We start from the raw sequence: 6,287 nt of genomic DNA, 5'->3' as shown, positions 1-6,287 counted from the left end.
GCTCTGCAGAGAGGGCTGTGGACGTGCTGTGGTTGTTCATGGTGTTTATTTCTCTCTTCCCCGTGAAAAGTAGTCTGCCTCACCCATCTCTGAGATGCGGCCTTTCTGAGTTTGGAAAAGCACATGGAAACCACCCTGTCAAGGAGTTGGAGATTCCATCCAGCTGGTCCTGGTCCTTTTCCTTGGGGTAGCCAGTCAAGGATCTCTGGGGCAGCAGAGAGGCCCTAGGCCCACTCAGGTGTCTGGGATGGTTCTGGGTGGATTACATTCATTCAACCATGTAGATTAAGCACCTATGCATGCAGGACATTTGGAGACAGTAAACCCAGTGAATGAAGGAGACACAATGCGTGGCCTCAATTTCCGTCTGAGAGTCAGACATTCACATTCGACATCATTCGCAGGTCTTGTCATCCACCGTCCATCCCAAGGGATGCCCTCATAGCCTCCTTGACATCTGGAGGCATCTCCCCTTATTCCAGCCAGGAGGGCAGAGCGCAGGACCACCTAAAAAAGTGAGTGGTCTTTGGGTGCAGAAGGACGGCCTCCTGTCTCTAAAGAACAAGCTGTGGGGGGAGAGATGGAGGCTGTGGCTGAGGGGAGCCTGTCAGCAGCCGCATCTCACGCATCTTTTGATTCTCATGGGAAGGCAGAGGCCCGGTGGCTTCCACTCCAGGAGGACAGGAGTCAAAGAGCTATGGATGGGTGCCAGGACCCCTGGGAACCAGAGGGATGGCTGGGCTGAGTTCTCCCCCAGAAACCCATTCCCACCACAGACCCATTTGAATCTGCCTCCCCTTCTCCACATCTACCTCTTCTGACCACCGCCTCCAGGCCCAGAACAGGAGGTGTGTGAGCAACCTGGTCACAAATCTGTCTCAGTGCTCAGTCCAGTTGCACAAGTGCATGGAGGGCCGGGGTGGGCTGTGTCCCAGACCTTCAGGAGAAGAGTGTCAGTGGGAAGAGAGTCACAATAGACTCTATGTCAACCTGCTGGATAAGCAGGCCTGCCACTGCCAGGACAGCCTCACAGGGGTCAGGGCTGCCATGTGGGTCTCACCTGGATGGAGAGCGGCAGACATAGGGCCCAGACCCAAGCCAGGGTGTCTTGGGTGAGAAGTGTGGAGGGAAAGGCCAGGCCTCTGACTCTGTTGCCCAATTGCCTCCCCCAGTGCCATCTCTTCTCTGGTGGGAACCTGCCTGGACCCAGGGCAGGATTTCTGGGAGCTCCTGTACTATCCCTGCTTCAGCATGAAGCTGGCCTCTCTGCATCTCAGCTTGCCTGGCTCGGCGCTTCAGGGCCACGCCTACCTTCTCCAGGTCCAGCTGGAGCATCCACGGTCCATTGAGGCAGAGCTGGAAGGTGAGGCGACTGCAGTCTGGGAAGACAATTTGCAGAGTGTTCAGAGGCTTGGTTCACTTCAAGGCAGTGGGGTCTTTGCTGGCTTTGACAGGCACAGGGGAAGTCAGCTACTTGAGTGACACTGTTTCTTTCTCCTCCTGCAGTACCATCTCCAGAGCTCCCTCCAGCTCCAGCGCCAGAGCAAGGGCCAGCTCCCTGGCTAGATCCAGCTCCAGCGCTAGTTCCACCACCTGTGCTAGAGCTGGAGCCAGTGTCACCTCCATCAGTCCCTCCAGGGCCAGAGTCACCACCAACTTCAGCTCCAGCCCCAGTGCCAGCTAATGAGCTGGAGCCAGCTGGACCATTGGCTCCAGGGAGAATCCCCCCTCCACCTGGAGAGATAATAGCAGAGCCAGATCCAGCCCCAGAACCCGCCTGCCCCTGGGACGTGCCCACCAAGAAGCTGCTGAGGGAGGAGAAGCCTGACTTCTTGGAGTTCCCTCCCCGGCTGGTGGCAGAGCAGTTGACACTGATGGATGTGGTGAGCAGCGGGGCTCTCAGGGCAGGTGGGGCCGGCCTTCCCTGTGCCATCAGCTGCCCCAGACCTGCCATTTCCTCATCCAGAATCCCATGATCTCGGTCCAACCTCTTGCTTCCCCACTTACCCTCATGTGACCTGAGCAGCCTTCTTAACTCCCAAGCCTTTGCTGGCCTCATGTGGACAGTAGGGATGGAGTTTGAGAGCAGCTGCCTTGCAGAGTGGCTGTGCAGGTGGATGAGGTGGAGCAGAGAGGAAGTTGGGCAGAGTCTGCACTTTGGTGGGGGAGGGGAGCACACTGAAGTGCTGTCTCGTCCTTGGGTAGTTCACTCATTTGCCCAGGAGGCCTCAACAGCCTCAGCACTAATTAGGCACCTCATGTGTACATGACTACAAGGCAGACAAACAAAGCCCGTGGTTGTTGCTGCCTTGGGGGAATGTGCATCTGAAAGAGGAGTCAGACCCCAGGATGGTCAGAATGGGTGGAAGATGCCCCTAGAGATGGTCATGCAGGAGCCGAGTTTTGGTGCTCGGACGAAGTGAGACTGGGCGGCGAGCAAATGCCACTTCCCTGCGCCACAGTATCGGGTCCTGGGTCATCCTGTGCTGGGTGCCCTCAGGGGACACAGGCAACACCCAGGGACTCCCACAAGCCTCAGGCCGCATTCTCAGCTTCCTGAGCTCCAGCTCTCACCACTGACCTGGCCTGGGACTGGGGGCTGCAGATGCTGAGCTGGGCTGTGGCAGGGCTGGGTGACACTCCCTGTCCTCCCCAGGAGCTCTTCAAGACAGTGAGGCCCCATGACTTCCTGGACTCCATCTGGTCCCAGTGTGACAGAAGGGGCAATGAGCACCTAGCACCGACCATCCATGCCACCATGACCCACTTTAAGAGAGTGGTCGAATGTATCGTCACCACCTGCATTGGGGACCCGAGCATGACGGCCCAGGACAGGGCCAGGGTGGTGGAGCTCTGGATCCAGGTGGCCAAGGTAAGATGTGGGAGGCCCTGGGAGCCCCTCTCTGGAGTCGGGGGAACTGCCCCTTCTCCTTTATCAGCTCTCATGTTTGAAGTCCATGGTCTGAGCCTTTGCACAATCCTTAGGCCCCTCCTGCCAGGCCTCGATGACCTGACTCCTGGTCCCAGTGGTGGGAAGCTCACCTCTTCCTGGGCTCCTTTCTTGGCTTGAGCTGAAATCCTTCTCCCTGGAAGTATTCCTCATCAGGTTCCAGCTGTGCCTTTCCCGGGTTCCCTGAGCTGCTGTCTCATCCGGGACAGGAGACGTCAATGAGGGGACAGAAGCCAGAGTAAGCAGGGCTCCAGCTCCCCCTCACAGCTCATTCTCTTCCCTTCCCCAGGAATGTGAAGGCCTGAGGAACCTTTCCTCTCTCCATGTGATCCTCTGGGCTCTGGAGGGCCCCTCCATTCAACGTTTAAAAGAGACGTGGAGACAGGTGTCCAGGTGGGTAGGACTCTCTCCACGCGAGCACCACCTGGGTGGACCAGACACCCCCCACAGGGCTGGCATTGCCCTTCAGTCAGTCGGGACCTCCTGGGAGACAGCAAACCCTGGGGATAGGGTCTGACCTGGTTGGCAGGCTTCAAGTCTTTCTGAAAACTTGGGCCAGTGGTTCTGCTTCAGGAATCAGTTTCCCTAAGTGACAGATCATGGCTTGAACCAAATTGAAAATTTTCAAGTGTTTGCAGCAACAGAACTCTCTGTCTACATGGAATTAAGACTGTTTAAAACACATCTGCTGAGAAAATAAGAAAATGGAGGCCCCAGGTGACAACAGGAGAGCCCCCTCGCCAGTCCCAGACACCTCAGGGCTCAGAGGACACAGTGAAAATACTCATCCAGGCTGTCTGGATCTTCTGGGTTTTCAAACAAAAGGGATTTACCCTCAAACCACTCCACAGTGTTTCTTTCCTTTTTTCCCTCCTCAGGAAGAGCTGTCAAATACTGAAAAAGATCATCCAAACATGCCACCGGGAGAGCAGAAAGCTTCTCAAGGAGGTGAGTGGAGGCTGGAGATCTGGAAGGACGGGAGGTGAGGTGGGGAGGGACCAGGCAGGATGTGCTTTGGTAAGTTTTTCACTTAAGGTTCCCCGAGAAATAATGGTCTGTCTTGTCCAGCTGGACAGAAAGCGGGGGGTGTGAGCTGCAGGGGCAGGTGGGGACTGTTTGGGGCAGGAGGCCTTGGTCACGGGATAACAGTGGTGTCGCCTGGACTGTTCCAAGAGGTGAGGAGCTGGCAGAATGAGCAGGTGTCTGGCTTCCATGCAGACCCATCAGCTGGCCCTCATCATCCTCCAGGCTGGCGGGTGGATGGAGTGGGTGGGGGTTCCTTTCTTCCTAAAGCAGCCCAGTCTGTCCTCAGGAATCCAGGCCCCTGCTGCTCCTTCTGTCTTCACTGCACCTCGCAGGGGAGGGCATTCTGCCTGTCCCAGGGATGGGCACTGTGAAGTCACACAGGCCTTGTGGACACAGGGGTTGCACAGCCTTGGGCCAAATGGTGGATCTGGGACAGAACTATGTGCTCTCTGGGACTGTGCACTCTAGCCCGATAGTGGTCACTGCTGACAAACCAGTGAGTCTCCCCCGGTGCCTTGTCGACAAGGATACGCCCCAGATGGCAATGAGAATTATCGAGGAACCTACAGATTCTTAATGGACCTTCCTGACAGATTCTTAATGGCCTCCATCGAGGCCCTGGCAGGAGGGGCCTAAGGATTGTGCAAAGGCTCAGACCACAGACTTCAAACATGAGAGCTGAGAAAGGAGAAGGGACATTAGAAGTTTCCAAGTGAAAAAGGATGCAAATGTCACCATTATACAGTGCCGTGGTCAGCCCCTACACTGTCACTCAGATGTGGCACACGGGGGTCCCCTTCCTGAGTGAGTGAAGGAGGAGTTCTGTGCAGGGACAATCCTGAGGGGATCCTAGGGAGCTGAGGACTTTGGCATGGCCTCAGATCCAGCCTGGTGTCAGAGAATCCCAGGGGCCTGGAAAACACAGAAGCCACTTGCATGGGACCCCGAGACACCTTGTGCCTCTCCATCCATGGCTCAGGTTGACTGAGGGCCTCAACACACCCCGAGAGTCCAGAGGACAGGACATTGGTCTGAGGTGTGTCTGGAGGAGGAGTGAAGGCCAGGGGCCAGGGCCTCTGGCTGGGAGGGGGAGCGGTCTCCTCTGTGGGCCCCTGAACAAGTCACTGCCCCTCTGTGGGCCTCGGTCTCCTCATCTGGGAAATAGAGGGAGATGATCTGTGGTGCAGGCCTCACAGGGGTGATGAGGTACAAGGGGGAGAGGAATGTGCAGGAGCTTTGTGCTCCTCCTCCTCGAAGGGGGAGGGGACAGCACTGGTGACAGTCAGATGACACTGAGTCCTCAGGGGACCCTGGGAGGCATGGGGAGTCCGCCTCACACTTTCCTGATGAGGAGAGAGGCTTAGGGGCCTGGGCAGGCCTGAGGGCACAGAGGAGGGAGTGTTGGAGCTGGGAGTGATCTAGAATCAGGGCACCCTGGAATGGGAGCAGCCATAGACACCAGATGGCCAGGGTCCAAGATCAGGGGCCTGGGAGACATGGGGAAGGGAACATGGCCTCCCTGAGCCTGTCCTTGACCCTGCAGGAGGTGATATCTGTGAGCGCCACCCTGCAGATGGACCCCCAGGGAGCCCAGGAGAGACAGCAGCAGCAGGTGAGGTGGCCTGAGGGGGAGGATCCAGGTGTCAGAGGCGGGGTCACTCACCTCACGGCTGGAGGCCTCCCTAAGAGATGGGTCCCTCCTCCTCCAGCCCAGCTCCAGGAGCCCAAGAGCCTGAAAGGCCTGCCCTGGAAGTGACCAGGAGGAGGCCTGGAAGGGCTGGGCCCAAAATGGGTTAGGGTGGGGAGGGGCAGGGACCACATACCCTGGGACTTGCCAAAAGCCACCCCTGGGAGGTGACTGGGGAAGTTGGGTGGTCCTGGAGGGGGTAACCGGGGGGAGGCCGCTGAGGGTCCTAAGCTGTTCTCTGTGGGAGTCTGTGGTGGGCAGGAGGCTGGGGTGAAGTGATTTGGGGGAGGGTCCATGGGGGCACCTGAGAGGTGGGACTCATCTCACCACTCCCACCCTGATTTCAAAGGGTGTCGTCCCCTTCCTGGGCACGTTCCTCTATCACCTGAAGCTGCTGGACATTGGGATGGAGGATGATCTGGATGTGAGTGAGCCTGGAGGTGGGGACAGGGAGCAGGATCCTGAGGTTTGGGAGGCGAGAGCCCTGCACTGGGAACTGAGCTCTCAGTACCTGGCAAACCTCCTCTCATGAGAGCACCATGGCCACCCCTGGGAGTTGGGGAGTCAGGCCCATCTTAGCAATGCATGAATAGACGCTCCACATAAGGCCCCCACCAGTCTACC

The sequence above is a fragment of the Diceros bicornis genome (assembly GCF_020826845.1).
Source record: "Diceros bicornis minor isolate mBicDic1 chromosome 3 unlocalized genomic scaffold, mDicBic1.mat.cur SUPER_3_unloc_1, whole genome shotgun sequence".
In the NCBI taxonomy this organism is placed as follows: Eukaryota; Metazoa; Chordata; class Mammalia; order Perissodactyla; family Rhinocerotidae; genus Diceros; species Diceros bicornis.
This window is presented reverse-complemented; position numbering follows the sequence as displayed.